The sequence below is a fragment of the Zalophus californianus genome, chromosome 5 (genome assembly GCF_009762305.2).
Source record: "Zalophus californianus isolate mZalCal1 chromosome 5, mZalCal1.pri.v2, whole genome shotgun sequence".
Taxonomy (NCBI): Eukaryota; Metazoa; Chordata; class Mammalia; order Carnivora; family Otariidae; genus Zalophus; species Zalophus californianus.
This window is the reverse complement of record NC_045599.1, coordinates 52,882,461-52,901,720: the sequence shown is the minus strand read 5'-3', so window position 1 is coordinate 52,901,720 and position 19,260 is coordinate 52,882,461. Positions and strand designations below refer to the sequence as shown.

The 19,260-nt window shown below is 43.6% G+C and overlaps 1 protein-coding gene across 6 annotated transcripts in view; it reads right to left on the bottom strand.

The window, feature by feature from the left end:
* Positions 1 to 4,672, bottom strand: part of OCLN (occludin) — a 54,048-nt gene extending 49,376 nt beyond the window's left edge. For 2 of the 6 annotated variants that reach the window (XM_027607001.2, XM_027607007.2), the window contains exon 1: positions 4,343 to 4,477. The gene's annotated coding sequence lies outside the window, so the exon portion shown is untranslated. Of the gene's footprint in view, positions 1 to 3,196; positions 3,559 to 4,282; positions 4,478 to 4,527 lie in introns of those variants that run through there. The other 4 variants (XM_027607002.2, XM_027607003.2, XM_027607004.2 and 1 more) reach the window with 4 other exon arrangements.
* Between the last annotated feature and the right edge of the window lie 14,588 nt (positions 4,673 to 19,260).

The window sequence follows — 19,260 nt, the reverse complement described above, 5'->3', positions numbered from 1 at the left end:
TGACATGAATAAATCATTTTATAACGTCTCGGAGACTCACTTTTTAAAAGTGCATTTCCTTGGTAAGAATTTCAACAAAGTTAAGAAGTTATCCCAAACTTTGGCAGTAGTCACAGACAGGTGCTTCCATCTAGGAATGATACACTTTAAAAATAAACTTCTGCATAACCATGAATCTGTACATCGTGTTCCAATGAGCTGCCTCTCCTGGAGGTGACTGACCATTCAAGAACTAGAAAAACCATGTCTTTAAGACAAATGACTGAAAAAACAGGAAATGTTTGGCCTGGTCAAATCAACATTAGAAGGACCACTACAGCAGCCTTCAAATATCTGCAGAGCTGTCTTTGTAATGCTAGAAACCATTCTTTGAAGAAAAGATACCACAGGATCAGATTTCATGTCAATGTTAGGAAGCCTCTCCCTTACCCTGACTCCACACACCCTTCAAAAATAACAAATAACAATTTTTATCTGAAGCCGTGTATGCAAAGCTTAAGTTGTTTGATATTCTGGGGAGACTGGACTGAAGGAACTGTAATATTAGTCTCCTTCAAGTCAGTCTGGAACTGTGCCTTCAGGTCACAGCCAAAGACAAAAAGGACCAAGAACAGACTATTACCCAACCCCCTGCAGGGCAATATTAACATTATCTGCTCAATAAATGTATGTTGAGTGAAGGACAAAATAAAACGAATGGAGAGGATACAGGATCCGGCCTAAGGGGCTCAGTGGCCACGGTCACAGAGCCTGACCAAAGCAAGTGAAAGGGAACCAAGTCAAACAGCTGAGAGTCAGGGGCATAAGGGAAAAGATTGATTGACGTTAAAATATACAAAAAGTTCTCCCCTTAGGTTTACTGGCCAAAGCTGTCCTAATAAAAATCTAAGCTAAGAGCGCCTGGGTGGCTCAGTCGGTTGAGCGTCTGCCTTCGGCTCAGGTCATGATCCCAGAGTCCTGGGATCGAGCCCCACATCGGGCTCTCTGCTCGGCGGGAAGCCTGCTTCTCCCTCTCCCACTCCCCCTGCTTGTGTTCCTGCTCTTGCTATCTCTCTGTCAAATAAATAAATAAAATCTTTAAAAAAAAAGAATCTAAGCTAAAGAAGAAAAGCCTGAAAATACTATGCCCCTGAATAATTCCTTAAAGCAACTGTAAGTAAAAGATAAATTTTATCATATTTAAGGAGAGCCTATTCCTTTTCAATCACATGCAGCAATAGTTAATTTGCCTCTAAGAAGTTTTTAAAAGTTGTGGCTGGTACTAAATGTTTCTATTTATTTTTTGGCACATAATTAGTAAGTTGTCTAAAATTTTAAAATTAGAGATTTTGCAATAGACAATGGGCTCTGTATCCGAAAATGCATTTCAAATAAGCTCTCCAGATGATTCTTAAGCACACCATGTATTTCCAGCAGTATCACTGCCTAGATTGAAGGCGTCAATCCCAGGAAGGCCTTGATCTTGGTATTTCCTATCTATAATGGGCAAGAAGCAGCTGTTCTGCCTCAAATATCCCCTCCTCAGAGGTGCCCTCCAGGTCACCCATCCACCAAACCTGTTGTATTTTCAGAGCAAATTCCTCCCGATTATTTTTTATTTTTTAACTTTTTAAACTGCCACAATCTCCATCCCAACTGGAATACCAGCTTTACAAGCACCTAGATGTCTGTTTTGACCATCACTCTTCTGCCTGATCCCTGTTACAAAGTGATGATCAATCAACATCTGATTTATAAAACCAACAACCCATATTACAGTTGGGATTTCAATACAGCTGTGAATGTCTTTAAGTTCCTCACAATGCTAGCACTCAGTAAATATAATCCTTTACCTTCAACCGAATTAGTTAAGTGCTTACAATCTGAAGGAGAGAAGAGTCAAACACCAGCCATATGGACATCATTTGGTATCTTGTTGAAAAGCAGAATTCCAGGCCCCTCATCTGACCAATGAATACGAATCTATCTTAATAAGATCCCCAGGTGATTCATACCACAGTCAAGATTAGGAACCATGGGGTTAGGGGACAGCTGCAAGCCTAGAGGCTAAAACAAAAGCTGTAACAAAAATCCTCAGGGTCGGGGCACCTGGGTGGCTCAGGCGTCTGCCTTCGGCTAAGGTCGTGATCCCAAGGTCCTGGGATCGAATTGCATTGGGGGGGGGGGTCCCTGCTCAGCGGGAAGCCTGCTTCTCCCTCTCCCACTCCCCCTGCTTGTGTTCCCTCTCTCACTGTCTCTCTGTCAAATAGATAAATAAAATCTTAAAAAAAAAAATCCTCAGGGTCTTTTTACCCCAGTATTTCCATTAAATAATAACCTGGATGAAAAAAAGCCCGCTAAGGACTCTAATCAAGTAAGCCTTAAAATGCAACTTAAGAAAACTCCCCGTCTGGCGGGCTCGTGGGCAGGTCAAAGATTTTATAGCAGTTAATTTGTGTGGTCAAAAATAATCTCTCGTAATTTTGAAAGGGCAATAATTCCAACATTATCTTTAAAAGAAAACAGGAAGTTTACCTTCACATCAAACAAGATGTGGATTCTATGAGACCAGAGCGACTAGTCAAACGTAGAGTGTTCCAGAAAAACCCCAAATCCTTCTGGTGCTGGAACATCAAGGCCTGCTGCTTTTCTGGTATACCCGCCCCGATTAGCCGAAGCAGTTTTCAAGCCACACCTTTTGTAATGTTTCCCCTACCGGTGTTTTACCTTTAAAACGGAGTTCTAAGAAGATCTACCTTTTAGAGTTGTCAGTATCACCAAATGATACAAGGTAACAAACTCTTTTAGCACACTGGCTCTTAGTTAGGAGGCACTGCCCATCATTTCCCTAAATAGCCCAGAAGCTGCACAAATCTCGCCATCCTCCTCTCCATCACTTAACCAAGGCGGCACCTAATAACTAAATAAATGCAAAAAACTACTCAAAAGTGTTGCTTTGAGGAGATACCTACTACCGTGGCTCCACCATTTACAATGTCTATTTTAAAATACCAGGAAGAGCAAATAAAGTTTCATCTGTACCGTGCAAGAGCAACACTGCGGTATTGGTAATGGGTAGCTTGAGACATCTACCTCCATCTAGAAAGGACTAGTTTTCAGTTACACCAAGCATCACCAGAAGTGCCTTAACGGGAAGGTTTCTCTTTTCCAGGGATCCCCATAATACACCTATTGCGCGTGAGGGCCACACACTAACCTGGAAGGCTGCCTCTTCCCCGCCCCGGGTCATTTCCCAAGTTGGCAGTTTGCCCAGTCAGCCCCAAGGCCGGCCTGAGGATGCCGTAGCTTCTCGTGGTTATCGCTTCACCTGGGACACAGGGGCTCGGAATTGCTCTTCCACCCCCAAGGAGCAGAGGCCATTTTGGCCCCTCAAGCCCGCTCTCCCCGCACACTTCCTCCGACGCAGGCAACATGTCGGCTGGCCGCGCGCGGACCGGCCCTTCCTCGTAGGTGTCTAAGCCCCGCGGCAGGTCCGCGTCCGTGAGCCCCGGCCGGTGCGCGCCAGCGCGCGCCCAGCTGGAACTGCCCGGAGGCAGGTCCGCCCACCTGGCGGCGGCCTCTGAGTCACGGGTGAGAATCCGAAGCGTGAGCAGCTTCCCTCGAAACACAGCCTCACTCGAAATTAAATCCCCGCCCCCAGGCTTAAATTGACGCGGGCTCGCACAACTCCCACTAACTGGATGCCAACGAGCCGACCGGCCCACCCCAGGGTTCTAGCAATATTTCCCGGATTAAACCGGCCCCCGCTCTCCCCCGCCCGCGATACCCGAGGGGTGGGTGTGGCGGAATCGATAAGGTCCTCCCCCAACCCCAGGATCCCAGCCGCCCTGGCCAGCGAGCGCCCCCCGACCCCGGCTCCAGCCCTCAGGCTAAGGACCCTGGAGGAGCCGGGCGTGCGCCCCTCTTCCTGAGGACCTCCCAGCATTACAGTCCGGAGAGCTGAGCACTGGGCTCGCCCGGTTCGAGAACCGCCCGCCCCCCATCAAAGCGACAAGGTGCCCGCGCCGCCGGGACACAGGGAGCTTTAAGCGTTTCCGCCGACGGAGCTGATCGGCGGCTCCAAGTGGCCCTTCGCCGAGGCAGCCTCCAAGTTAGACCAGCGCTGCTCCCCCAGCGGACTCGCTCCCTTCCCACTCCCGCCAGTCCCAGCCCAGAGCGAAACCGCCACCGAAACTAGCGCCGGGCGTCCTCCCCCCGCGCCTCCCCTACAGCACCGGAGCCACGACCCCGCGCGGGGACTCTGAGGCTACCGTGCGCCCCCAGCGCCGCGCCCAACTCTCACCTACTCACTGCAGCCCCGCCCGACCCACCAAGGACCGCGGGAGCCAAAGAACGCGCTTACTTGGCGAGCGCACCTGACGCTGTGCGGGCCGCCCGCACGCAGCCAGCGACTAGCCTAGGAATTCAGTCCTCTTCCACTCCTCCTTCTCCTCCTCCTTACCCCACCCCGGCCGTCCTGCCCCCGGGCATGCGCACCAACGCCAGGCCGGTGCTGGACGTTCGCTGTCCCGCGCGAGAGCAGCTCACCTGTTGCACCGGCGCGGGCCCTGGGGTGCTCTGGCTAGCTTTCCCTGGAGTCCCGCCGCCTCCTGCAGGGGAAGGAGAAACTGGCGGGGGGTGGACGCTGGCGAGGAAGCGTGTTGCAGTCGTCTCCGCCCTCAGTGACCCATTCACCTGAAACTCGGAAGGGAGGGGGAAGGGAGCCGTGGAGCAGGAGGCGGGAGGAACCAGCCCTTCTCCGCACACCCTCGCAGCGATCCCAATTAAAGCAACAGCGCAGCTTTGGGGACCGAGCGTAGAGGAACCGCCCCGGCTCCCCGAAGGTGCAGGTGGCCCTGGACCGCGCTCTGGCGCGCTCCGAGCTCCGTGGGCTTTGGGTAGAACAGAGGAGTATTTGGCCACGCGAGGCCAAGGGAGGTCTGGAGAGGACTGTTTGAAGGGGGTCCAAGGGTGCTCAGCCCTCTGACACGAAAGGCCCGCCTTACTCAACACTTTCCTGCTCAGAAAATTTTGTTACGATTTTGTTGGAAAGGGGCGCCTGGGTGGCTCAGTCGTTAAGCGTCTGCCTTCGGCTCAGGTCATGATGCCGGGGTCCTGGGATCGAGCCCCGCATCGGGCTCCCTGCTCCGCGGGAAGCCTGCTTCTCCCTCTCCCACTCCCCCTGCTTGTGTTCCCTCTCTCGCTGTCTCTCTCTCTCTCTGTAAAATAAATAAAAATTAAAAAAAAAAAAGATTTTGTTGGAAAGAAGCAGCCAGAAGTGGGAGATCTCAAAAGTCATTCGTGGGGCGCCTGGGTGGCTCAGTTAAGCGGCTGCCTTCGCTCAGGTCATAATTCCAGCGAGCACCGCATCGGGCACCCCACACGGCGGGAAGCCTGCTTCTCTCTCTCCCACTCCCCCTGCTTGTGTTCCCACTCTCGTTGTGTCTCTGTCAAATGAATGAATGAATGAATGAATGAATGAATGAATGAATGAATGAATGAATAAAAATCATTCGTAAGTTAAGGAACTGTTTCTGAATCTCTGGAGCCAGACAAAAAGACCATTACTCAGAGTAGTTAGATGAAGGTGAAGGATGATAGATACTGTTGGTAAATTTGCCATGAAAAGAAAGTTCATACTGTAGTATATACATTATGACCAACTCAAGGTCCTTTGCCCCCCCCCCAAGGGATTTAAACTATTTTAATATTCTCTTGGCTTAGAAAAAAAAAAAGCCCTAGTTCTGTGTGCTATGCTCTATTTCTTGATCTGGAGGCTGGTTCCATAGGAGTGTTCACTCAGGAAAATTCATAATCTAACACGTAGCATTGTGTATCCTTTTATATATGCATGTAGTAGATCAATATATTTTTTAAATTGTACTCCAAATTCCTCAAAATTTAAAAATAACTACCCTATTATCCAGGATTTACACTACTAGGTATTTATCCACAGGATATAAAAATACAGATCCAAAGGGATACATGCCCCCAATGTTATAGCAGCATTATCAACAATAGCCAAACTATGGAAAGAGCCCAAATGTCCATCAACTGATGAATGGATAAAGATGGGGTGTGTGTGTGTGTGATGGACTATTCCTCAGCCATTACAAAGAATGAAATCTTGCCATTGGATGGAGCTAGAGTGTATTATGCTAAGTAAAATAAGTCATTCAGAGAAAGACAAATACCATAAATCTCACTCATCTGTGGAATTTAAGAAAGAAAATAGATAAACATATGGGAAGGGGGGAAAGAAAAAAAGAAGAGAGGGAAACAAGCCATAAGAGACTCTTACTGATAGAGAACAAACAGGGATGATGGAGGGAGGTGGGTGGGGGATGCGCTAGATGGCTGATGAGTATTAAGGAGGGCACTTGTGATGAGCACTGGGTGTTGTATGTAAGTGATGAATCACTGAATTCTACTCCAGAAACCAATATTGCACTGTATGTTAACTACCTAAAATTTAAATTAAAAAATTTTTTTAAATTGTACTCCAGAATGTTGCAATTTTAGTTCTTGCAATTTAACTATCTGCATTGAAGGCTAGAATTTCAGTTTCCTGCTCTATGTTGTGTTCCAATCTGGAATGTCGGCATTGCTAATTAATTTTTGTCCAATCCCACCCATTTCTCTGCCTTTAATTACATGGTTAGAGATGTGACTCTCCCATACATTAGATCTTTAGGCACAATTCAATGCTTAAGGAAGTAAAAGCATTATATAAATATAAGGTATTTGAAACGATGACAGCCTTAATGGGTAGTTAATCTAATTCGTGTGTGTGTGTGTGTGTGTGTGTGTGTGTGTGTGTGTGTGTGTGTAAATCTTTGCTACAATTATTTTAGCATGACCCTGTAGTTTTTGAATGATGCAGTTTAAATTGGTGTTCTTAACACTGGGGAAGTCAGGTTAATCCTCTTAATGTTCGCTGTCAGATTACTGAAATCTCCAAACATTCCATTCAGTTTATAATTAAACAAGGGAACGTTTCCTAATACTCTCAGACTTTTAAACACACATCTATTATTTTATAGTGTACTTTGATATGTTCTGAAGAGAACTTAGTTTTCTTCAACTTTTTAAAAATTGAAATATATTTCATATACCATAAAATTCACCCTGAATTTTAAAACATGCACACAAGTCAGTGGTTTTTCTTACATTCTCAAGGTTGTACAATTATCACCACTAACTCCAGAAATCTTGTGTCCATTAGCAGTCACTCCCCATTGCCTCTTGCCTCCAGACCCTGGCAACCACTACCCTACTTTCTGTCTCAATTTGCCCATTCTGGACATTTTATATAAATGGATAATACAATATGTGGCCTTTTGTGTCTGTCTAAGAATAGCATAATGTTTTCAAGGTTCGGTCATGTCGTGGTAACTGCCAGTACTCCATTCCTTTTTTCTTTTTTTTAAGATTTTATTTATTTATTTGACAGAGAGAGAGCAAGCAAGCACAAGCAGGGGGAGCAGCAGAGGGAGAGGGAGAAGCAGGCTCCCCACTGAGCAGAGAGCCCCACCCTGGGCTAGATCCCAGGACCCTGAGATAGTGACCTGAGCCAAAGACAGATGCTTAACTAACTGAGCCACCCAGGCACCCCACTCCTTTCCTTTTTATGGCTGAATGTATTCCATTGCATGGATATACCACATTTTGTTTAAACTTTCATCATTTGATGGACATTTGGTTATTTCTATTTTTTTGGCTATTATCAATAATGCCACTATGAATATGCATGTTCAAGTGTTTGTGTGGACATATGTTTTCAATTTTGGGGGGTGAATTAGGTTTTTATTTTTATTTATTTTTTTAAAGATTTTATTTATTTGAGAGATGGACTGAGATAGAGGGAGAGCATGAGGGGGGGGAGGGTCAGAGAGAGAAGCAGACTCCCTGCTGAGCAGGGAGCCCGATGTGGGACTCCATCCCGGGTCTCCAGGATCATGACCTGAGCCGAAGGCAGTCGCCTAACCAACTGAGCCACCCAGGCGCCCTGAATTAGGTTTTTAAATTAAACTTTTTATCATTTTAAGAGACCAGCTTATGCATAGAATGTTATTTTTCTTATTCCCACACTAAACCTAAACCCAAAGGCATATGTTAGGATAGAAGGTGAGTTGCCATATTTTATTTATGTCCCAAATTCATTCATTCAACCACCATTTTCCGAGGGCCTACTATATGAACAGTAGTGAACAAAATCCAGAAATCCCTGTCTTTGTGAAGCTTACATCCTAGTTATTGCCAAATTCATGAAGATGAAATAATCAGATTTATTAAGTTGAACTATATGAATTGGTAAGTTTTATCTACATTTTTAACTACAAAATGGCAATTTCATATGGTTCAATTTAATAGTGAGCTAAATTTCTATTGGAATATTATGTCGTATTTTTATTCCACTTAGGTTAATTTCCCAGACAATGCTCACAACATTGAAAAATCTAAAAACTTTGTTCTTTTAACTATTTCTTAATGGTGTGCATATTAGGTAGTAGTTGAAAATATTCAGAAAGAAAAGCTAGCCTGAAAACTTAAAGACATCATTCTTCAACAGCAAGATAAAGTTTGTTGAATGCTACATGATGCCATGTTCAATGTAATCATGTTCTATAACAAATTGTAGCAAAGTTTTAATTATTTTTAATCAAATATTCCTTCCCAGCAACTCAGTAGTATTTTCGACTATCATACACTATTGAACATTATTTGATGAAAATTCTCATGACTCAGAAACAAAGTAAATATTATTCTCAGAAGACCTGTGATTAGAAATTTGTTGATTTTACATGCAGCCAAATGAATGATAAGATTTAAAAACCAGTTTTTCTTCCTTTTTTCTATCTAAAGGAGAAAGTTCAGAGCTCAGAATATGCTGTCAGAAATTTGGGTTCAGATCTCAATGTTGTCACTTAGTAGCTAGATAACATTAATCCTCCAGGGAAATTAAACTGCATAAGCCTCTTTTTTCTCCACTGTAAATATGGGATGATGATAAGTAGTACTCTCTTCCTAAGACTGTTGAGCGGCACATTCATCAAGACAGACGATATGCTGGGCCTAGGCTTATATCCCTAGGACTAGTTTCAGGGGAGAGAAGATGAGAGATTTAGAGTATTTCCCCTCTGCTCTATCTGCTTAGTGAATGAATTCAGTGACTGGCATTTGTTCAAGGGCAACTCAGTTTGGAGTTGGTGAGGGCCTGGCCTAAAGTGCCTCTGGGTGCCCCACCCAGTCACGAGTGGGGAAGCTCCCAGTCCCCAGAGGCCAATTTCCTTGTACAGATTTATGGAGGAATTCTTGGGGAAGTCACTGGGAAGGCAAATTCTGAGAAGATGGTGACACATGGTAAGTTAAAGCTTTATCACCTCAATTGCTATGTACTGAGCAAGATCCTTCTGGAGGGATCCAAGGTTCAACAGAGTGAGCACCTGGATGGGAACTTCGACAAGTGGAATGATGGTACTGCAAACGCCATCATTATCCTGTGCCAGGCTCCGTGCCGTTTTATGGACTTTTTTTTTTTTTTTTTTTTTGGTCCTTACAACAATCTTATGAGGTACTATTAATGTGGGGATAACTAAAGCTCTCAGAAAGTTCTCTTTGTTTACTCAAAATACCTGCTAAGTTGTAGAGACAGGATTCAACTCAAGGAATCTAATTCCAGAACCAACATCTTAACAATGTTACTATATCTAGAACTGCTTTTTTTCCTCTCTAAAAAATACCCAAACTCCTTTAAACTACCTACCCATAGAAAGATTTCAGAGTGCAGCTATAGAAAAAAAAAGACTTAAAAAATGGCTATGATGGCATGTTACAGATGAGAATGAGCCAATTAGAGAGTTCCCAATAAGTCTGAATCTTTCAAACATATTGAACAAAATAAACAAGCCCACCTCCCGCTCAAAAAAATACAGTATGATTTCATTTATATAAAGTTCAAAAACAGGCAAAACCAAGCTACGTCATTTGGGGATTCTATACGTAAGTGGTAAAACTACAAAGAAAAGCAAAGAAATTATCTTTCTTAAGAAAATAAGGTAAGAGTGAAAGAGAAGAGCAAGCTGTTCTCAGGGGGCTGGCAATATTCTATTTTCTTCACTTAGGTCCAGGTTACATGGCTATTAGCTTTATAACAGTTTGTTAAACCGTACATGTATGTTTTATACACTTTCTGTGGGGATTTTATCTTTTATAATAAACATTTTAAGGAATAGAGTTAGGGATAGTCTTAAAAGTTGGTTGGAGACCTACATTTAGTTAGTTTTGTGAATAACATTCCTTGATTACAAGCAGAAAAGAACTTTCTAGGGTCAGAATAAGTTGAGACCATCATCTAAAGAGAGAAGGGGAGGGTTTCAATCTGGGACAGACTGCAGCCACAATTATGTGGATGATGCAGAGAAAAAGATTTGGGGCTGATTTTGGTTTTAATTATATCAGTCATCCTTGCAGTGGAAAATTGACTTTGTAGGTTTTTTCAGGAACTGAACTGCCTGAATCTTTTAAGCTCAAAAAAAAAAAAAAAAAAAACAGAAAAAGGTAAACATTAACCAAATACTGCAAATACTGTGTTCTTATATCTAATTTTAACTTGATGGGGCTCTTAAGCTCCTGTGTCTCCAAACTTTAAAAAGTACTAATAATAGAGGCGCCTTGGTGGCTCATTGAGTTGGGCTTCCAACTCTTGACTTTGGCTCAGGTCATGATCTCGGGGTCGTGGGAATGAGCCCCACGTCGGGTTCCATGCCCAATAGGGAATCTGCTTGAGGATTCTCTCTTTCCCTCTCCCTCTGCGCCTCCACCCACTCATATTCTCTCTCTCTTTCTAGGATAAATAAATAAATCTTTAAAAAAAGTACTAATAATCCTTAACTTATCACAAGGAATACTGACCCAAGAAAAATCACTTGAACTGGGATGGTATGAAACTCATATACTCCAAGCAAACCACAACCTTCTCTTGACATTTTGTTGGTTATGAATTAAAATTCTCCTGTCATTCGTTACAGGGGTTTCTGCTTGGCAGCTTTTCTGACTTCATTTGGAGATTATTTAGGAGAAACTTTAGGAGCCTGCAAAGGGAAACTTACTACAGCTCCTGAAATGTTGACGCTAACCCACACAGGGTGTGGTCTGAGTGGCACATTTGCGATCTGTACATGGAAGGGAATATTTGTCACTCAAAAAATATTTACTCAGTACCAGCTCTGTGCCAGACCCTGTTCTGAACCCTGGAGATACAATGGACTCAAGACAGACAAGGTCCCTCACGGAGGCTTATACTTTAGTTGGGAGAAGACTTACAACAAAGATGACTAAACTGAAAATGAACAAGATAATTTCGAATAGTGATGAATGACTTAAAGAAGTGAAACCAGCTGGGGCGCCTGGCTGACTTAGTCAGAGGAACATGTGACTCTTGATCTCAGGGTTGTGAGTTCGAGTCCTGATTGGGGGGGGTAGAGCTTAAATAAACAAACAATTTAGGGGTAGCGCTTACTTACATAAACAAACAAACTTAAAAACAAAAAAAGAAGTGAAACAGGCTAAGGAGACAGAGAGGGCAGGAGAGGCAATGGACAGGAACTACGTAGGGTAGAGTGGACACCCATGGCTGTCTCAAAGAGGTGATATTTGAGCTGAGACTTTAGTGATGGGAAGGAGCCAGTCAGGCAGAGATCTGAGCCAAGAACATCCTAAAGCAAAATCAAGGGCCACTTCAGGCATTTAAAGAACACGAGGCCAGGAGAAGGGGAGTTGAAGTGTGTGGGAGATGAAGTCTGAGGAAGGTGGAGGTCAGGCCTCGGATGCCATGCCACCTGCATGTGTGTTTTCATCTAACAGAATGGGAAGGCTTTGGAGGGTTTTAGGCCTTTCATAGTAATGAATTTATGTTTTAGCATTTTGTGGAATTTTGTGGAATTTTAACTGTCCACCTAAGCATTTTCCTGTTTTTTTAAATAATTTTTGATAACACTGAGGACTTGTCTTTGAAATTTGTAGCTTCTGAACAGAAAGGACCAAACCTGAGCAAGAGAGCCAGGGTGATCTGAAACCAATTGATAGGATCTTGAGAAATGCAAACTGACTCCTATTTATCTTCCTACATGCATCTTCATTAGAAAGGTTGGTCTCTGTGCCTGAGAGGTACAAGCTGCTGGAGGGGCTAGAAAGGGAGGTGGTACAGGGATTTCTGCAAGTTATAGGATTATTTTTCATGCTTTTTCTATGTTTTCTAAAATTCCTCAGTGAATGAGCATGTCTTCTTTTTTTTTTCTTAAAGATTTTATTTATTGATTTGAGAGAGCAGAGAGAGAGAGAGCAGAGAGAGAAAGAGAGAGCACGAGCAGGGATGGAGGGGCAGAGGGAGAAGGAGAAGCAGGCTCCCCGACAAGCAAAGAGCCCAATGCAGGGCTCGATCACATGACCCCAGGATCATGACCTGAGCCAAAGGCAGACGCTTAACCAACTGAGCCACCCAGGCGCCCCCAGCATGTGTTCTTTTTGACAATTAGGAAAAACATAGGTTTTCATTTTTCATTTTTTCCTAAGTGACTGTGCTGGAAAATTCAAACGTACAGAAAAGTTGGTAAGATAGCACAATGAGCTATATCCTTCACCCAAATTCACCAGTTAAGACTGTTGTTGACATTTGCGCTTGCACACACACACATGCACCCACATACTAACATACATGGTAATTTTTTTCTCAATCATTTATACTCATTGATATCTTTTTTGGTTCAGCAATTTAAAACTTACTTGCAGATGTGGGGGGGGTGACACTTCACCTCACATACTTCAACATGAATTCCTAAGAACTGAGACATTCTCCTACACAGCCACAGTCAGTTTGTGCTGCTGTAACAGAATACCAGCGACTACCCAGTGTTATAAATAATAGAAATTTCTTTCTCACAGTTTGGAGCATGGAAGTCGGAGATCAGGCTGCCGGCATGGTCAGGTTCTGGTGAGAAGCCTTTCCCGGGATGCAGATAATAGTTTCCTCTTTATGTGGTGAAGGGGGCCAGATCTCTCTCTGGGGTCTTTTGTGAGGGCAGGGCACTATTCCCATTCACAAAGGGTCCACCCTCATGACTTAATCACCTCCCAAAAGGCCCCACCTCCTAACACCATCAGGTCGGTTAGGATTTTAACAGAGGAATTTGGGGGGATACAAACATTCAGACCATAACAACCACCATAACATTAACAAACCCCTGAAAATGAACATTAATACATAATCATATCTAATATGTAAGGACGTACGCACGTAGCTACAGTTGTTCCAAAAATGTCTTTTATGGTCTGTTGTTGTTGTTGTTTAAATATTTATTTATTTGAGAGAGAGAGAGAGTGTGCACAAGCTGGGGGCGAGGCAGAGGGAGAGGGAGAGAAAATCTTAGACTCTGGCTGAGCATGGGCCCAGGCCGGGCCTCATCTCACGACTCCAAGATCAGGACCTGAGCTGAGATCAAGACTCAGATGCTCAACCGACGGAGCCCCCCAGGCACCCCTGTTGTTGTTGTTTTAAATCCAGGAGCCAGGGTGCCCAGGTGGCTCAGTCGGTTAAGCGTGTGCCTTTGGCTCAGGTCATGATCCCAGGGTCCTGGGATCCAGTCCCCACATCGGGCTCCCTGCTCAGCAGGGAGTCTTCTTCTCCCTCTGCCACTTCTGCTTGTGCTCTCTCTCACACACACAAAAATAAATAAATTAAAGCTACATTAATTAATTAATTAATTAATTAAAATAAATCCGGGAGCCAGTCCAGGATCATTCCTTGCATTTCGTTGTCATGTCTCTTTAGTCTCCTTAATTCTTGAGCAGTCCCATTACCATTTTTGTCTTTCATGATATTGTCACTTTTAAAAAGAATCTGGTCCAATTGTCCTGTCAAACGTCTCACCATTTGGATTTGTACGCCCCCTCCTGCCTGCCAAATGTTAGAGTTAAAGCAAACCCCATTGGCAAGAACACTGTATAGGGGATGTTGTGGACTTCTTATTCCCATCACATCGGGAGGCTGACACTATGAAATTGCCTCAGGGCGAGTGATGCTAACTTTGAATCAGGTGGTGCCTTACCCTTTATAATCAAGAAGTACTCCGTGGGTGATACTTTGGCTGTCTTATTCTCCAGCAACCTTTCATCCAATGAAAGCTTTCAGTGTCCATTGCTGATTCCCGTCCGACTCAAGTATTGCATCAGCTGGTGCATGCTATCTGCTAGTACTATCAAGTATTAGCATCAATACTATTGAGTGCCACCAAGAAAAAAAAGAAAAACTACAAAGAATTTCCAAAGTGGAACACATTCTAAGTCATTAATATGTTGACCTCACATGCAAAAAGTTTCCTTTTTGTGATACAATTTTTTTCTGTGTTGCCTTTTTTTTGTGTGTGTGTGTTGCCTTTAAAAAGTCAACCAATTCCCAGGACACCTGGGTGGCTCAGTTGGTTAAGCAGCTGCTGGATTGAACTCCACATCAGGCTCCTGGCTCAGTGGGGAGCCTGCTTCTTCCTTTCCCCCCTGCTTGTGCTCTCTCTCTCTGAAATAAATAAATAAAATCTTAAAAAAAAATAAGTCAACCAATTCCCTTACCTGCATAATAGGTATAGTGAGTGTTTATTTATGAAGGAGGGCAGGTGATGCGGGGAGAATGCAAAGCCTACTTTTGTACAGCACTCTTCCCTCATGCAGCCTAGGAGATGAGGTGTACATTCATAAAAATAAATAATAATAAAACAAAAGGACAGGTAAGTGCTGTGTGAATAGTAAAGATAAGAACACTCTCTTTTCTAAGTGCACCTGCTCAGCTGGCCGCCCATACGAGCTTCCTACTTGTGTCTCTGCACCTTGCCCTTTGCTCACACTAATTCCTCTACCTGGAATGTTCTCCTTTCACCTTTGCATCTGCAGGCTCATGTATTAAGATATTGCCACTGCTTCAAGACTGAGCTACCCCCTCTTCTGTTAAAAAAAAAAAAGCAACAAAAACACTTCTTTATTTTCTCCTGTTCTTTAAAAAGTGGTTTCTCCCAATTCTGCACAAAGTCCAGAATCAACTTACCTAATCTCTTGGCTGTTCAGTCTTACACCACTTTCTAACTTGGATTATGTAAGTGGGTGGCTCCTCCTTAGCTACACACTGACTGCAGGTGAGCTCCCCTTCTGCCTTGCCTGGGCTCCCAGGGGGCCCGTCTTTCTGGTACTTGGCACTTGTCTTACTTTGAGTATATGAACAACAGTCAATGCTTCAATAAACTGTCCCTACGTTTGTTGAGGTTGAATTATGCTGGTAATAATCTTGATGAGAAACTCTATGTTTCCCCTCTGTGCTTACTTCTTTCCAAACATGTTCCTTACAGTAGTAAGTTAACCAGGAAGTTTCCTTTACTCCCTTCCTCTAGACAGAGGGAAAAAAATAACAGGAAACCAAGCCGCAGCAAACAATGAAGATGAATATCAAATATTTGTTCCTTTCCGTACAAGAGGTGGGCACAGTATTAGGTCATCAGAGTACCACATGAAACAATCAAAGTTGCTTTGAGCTTTAAGAATTTTCAGTAGAGCAATTTGGCTGTTTTATTGAAATGAGGTCACATTAAAATACAGCCTTTTAACAGAAATCAGTAGGTATTCCAAGTGTCCACAAGTGTCGCCTGGAAGCTGTGCTTAGTCTCAAAGCTGTGATTCAGGAACTCAGCCTGAGGCTACTGGTAGATAACTTCCTTTCTTTCTGTGCTCCCATACATTTTGGGCATTGTAAGAAAAGAAATAGCAGGTATTATCAAGTAACTTTCCTGTGTCACTACAACATCACAAGTTAAATATTAACTCCGTTGTAGATAAGAAAACTCAGTTTCATAGACGATAAAAATTTGCCTCCAATTACGCAGCTAGAAAAGGATAAAGAAAAAAATACACGTCTTTCAGACCCAAATCCATGCCATCATCATAGGACTGTGCTTTTAAAAGATTTTTTTAAAATTTATTTGAAAGCGAGGAAGAGACAGTGAGCGAGAGAGAGAGAGAGAGCGAGAGAGCAAGGGGGGAGGAGGAGCAGAGGGAGAGGGAGGAGGGATCATGACCCCAGCCCAAGGCAGCACTTAACCAACTGAGCCACCCAGGCGCCCCAGGACTATGCTTTTTAGACGCCTGCCCCCTATACCAGACTGTGAGGTCCTTAGGTCCACAATACCTACTGCTATGGCTGGTGCATGAATACTGAATACGATCGATCGAGAATGTCCCAGTTTCCATTTCCCCTTTCCTCTCACCAAATGTCAATTTCAGTCTTATATTCACCCTCCCCAGGCAGCCAGGGGTTTTCTGGAGAAGTTGACTCCACCCCAGCTCCAGGGGGAGGGGCCTGGTGGCTAAAGATAATCCTAGTCCCTCTGCCAGTGATTGGCTCAGGAACTCACCCCTAACGCCATCAGCACAAAACTAGACACCCTGTTCCACTGCTGTTGGCAGCCATCTCACAACCACGAGGGGAACCAGCATAGAGATCAAGTCCACACCGGGCAAAGCAGAGACAAGAGAACCAAGAAAAACCAGAGCCTAGAGCCCACTCTGGATTTCCACTTATGTAAGATAAAACATTGCCTTATTCTTTAAACAACTTCAAAAATGTTTGTTGTTGCATTGAGTGCTGAAATGGTCCTGATATTGACGATACACACACTTAATAAATATCCATTGATGAATATTTTCTTTTGTGCCAGGAATAACCCTTCCAAGGTGGGTACCATCACCCTCGTTTTCTAGATAAGGAAATTAAGCCTCAGCAAGTTAAGTGATTTGCTTAAGGTCACAGAACTGGTGAGGTGAAAATGAATTTGGAACTCTAGAAACTAGGATCTTTTGACTCTGTGGGTCCCTTACCTACCATACAAATGAAGGGGGTGAAGTTCCTCACTCTGTGACACCCTTTTGCTTAAGGAAGAGCTCACACACAAGAAGTGATAAAACCATTTCTTGGCAAGATTAATTTTTCTGCCTCTTTTACTAAACAGACATTTCCACAAACTTTCATTGACATTGACCAAAACATCCATGTCCAAAATGGCCAAGCAATCATGGTGATTCAATCAACATAGTCTAGGTTGTGCTGAATTAGCAAAAACCTCACAAAATCTTGGTGACTAAACACAACAAAGGTTTATTTTTGCTCATGTTCCACGTCTAAAGAGAGTTGGTTAGGGGCACTGCGTCAGAGTTTTCTTACTCTAGGACCCAGGCTGTCAGAGAAGCCACCATTTCAAAGGTTAACATAGTAAAAGAAAAGAAAGTTCTGGAGGCTCTCACACTGACAATTAAATGTTTTAACTCAGAAGTGATGCAAGTCACTTTCATTAACCGTATATTGCCAGAACTAGACCTATGGCTCCATCCAGCCACAGTCTTCTGTGTGCCTGGAAGAGGAAGAAAACTGGGGATCTAAGTGGTGAACAGCGGTAATGACCACATGATCGGTGTAACTGATGCCTGTGTTAATGTTTGTTCTTAAAATAAGACAAAATAATGTAAAATGTAGAGCTTACAGATTTCACAGAGCCCTTCAAAACACTTTACCAAGGTAGTTTTACTAACAAGACCTCATTTTATCTTCACCACAACGCTTGAAGTAGGCATAGTAGATCAATGTTAGTATTAACCAATTTTATAGCACACTGAGGCTCATGGAGGTTTCCCAGCTTGTCCAAGATTATAAGTACCAGAGCTAAGAATCAAGAGTTGGACGCTGCATCCTATGTTACTTCCAGTACAGTACACTGTCTTTAAGGAGTCATCTTCATGAGAGAGTGTGAGCACATCAAAGTGTCATCAAACACAGGGACAAACAGTAGCCTTAGAAACAAGACAATATGTGAGGTTTCCTTTGGCAGATTCCACAACTCAATAAATTAATAGTACACATGGTAAGAGTCATCCATTATACACACATATAATTAGGCTGAAAGATAGAGGTAGCCTAGTTACCTACCAGCATCAAAGCCTTCTAGGGACAAAACCATATCAAGCCTTCTAAGAAGTAGTGGAAGAATGACCAAAATGTCTCTCTCCTCTTTCCTTCCCCTGTGACATCAGTCATGGTAGCAAGAGAGAAGAAAAGAGGAAGACTTCCTAAGGGAACTGGACTAGAAGCCAGGAGCCCCAGTTATACTCGGATCTGTCAGAAACCAGCTATGTAATATTTTTTCTCAGTTTATTTATTTATTTATTTATTTATTTATTTATTTGAGAGAAAGAGCATGAGAGCTGAGGGAGGGGCAAAGGGAGAGGGAGAAGGAAAGAAGCAGATTCCCCGCTGAGTGCAGAGCCCGAAAGGGGGGGGTGGAGTCTATCCCAGCACCCTGAGACCCCGACCTGAGCCGAAACCAAGAGTTGGTTGCTTAACCGAGTCACCCAGACACCCCAGAAATCAGCTATGCAACTTTAAGCCAGTCATTTAATCTGTCTTTACCAGTGACAATAAAATAATGTCTATTATTTTAAAAGGTTTTATTTATTATACATTTTATTATATATTTACAATGTCTATTATTATTATAAAAGGTTTTGAAAGTATAAAGTGCTATAAGTAGTTAATCATTCAGTATTTAATACTAAGCTGTTCTTTGTGCTTGGTCTTGGGGGAATACAAGATTAAGGCACGATGTATGCTATGGGCATCTGATGTTTTTGTATGTCTAGCTTCTGTTAAGAACACACAGCTCTGGGGCGCCTTCGGCTCAGGTCATGATTCTGGAGTCCCAGGGTCGGCATAGAGCCCCACATGGGGCTTCCTAATCAGCTCAGAGTCGGCTCTCCCTCGCCCTCTGCCCCTCCCCCCACTCGTGCGCGCGCGCGCGCACTCTCTCTCTCTCTCAAATAAATAAAATCTCAAAAACAAGAAAAAGCAAAAACCAACACACAGCTCTTCCTTTGAAGACTTGTCCCTTCCCCCACTTCATGAGGTCTGACAGAGCTGTGGGTCAGGACGCTGTGTCCCCACAGTGGTGGTTATGCTAATAAGATGTGGCGATTGGTTCAAAGATGGACGTAAGACCCAACCAAGGCCTATCAGAGGCTTCCCAGAGATGTGGTAGAGGATTGCTGGAAGAGAATCTCCTTAATCCCTGGACATAACCATGGTGCTTATGGGAGCTGAGCCGTCTTCCTCGGTTACACAGAAGTATAAATAGAGGAAGATGAGACTAATATGCTGTGAGAAGCAGAGAAGACAGAAGGATGGGCTGACAGGGAGCCAGG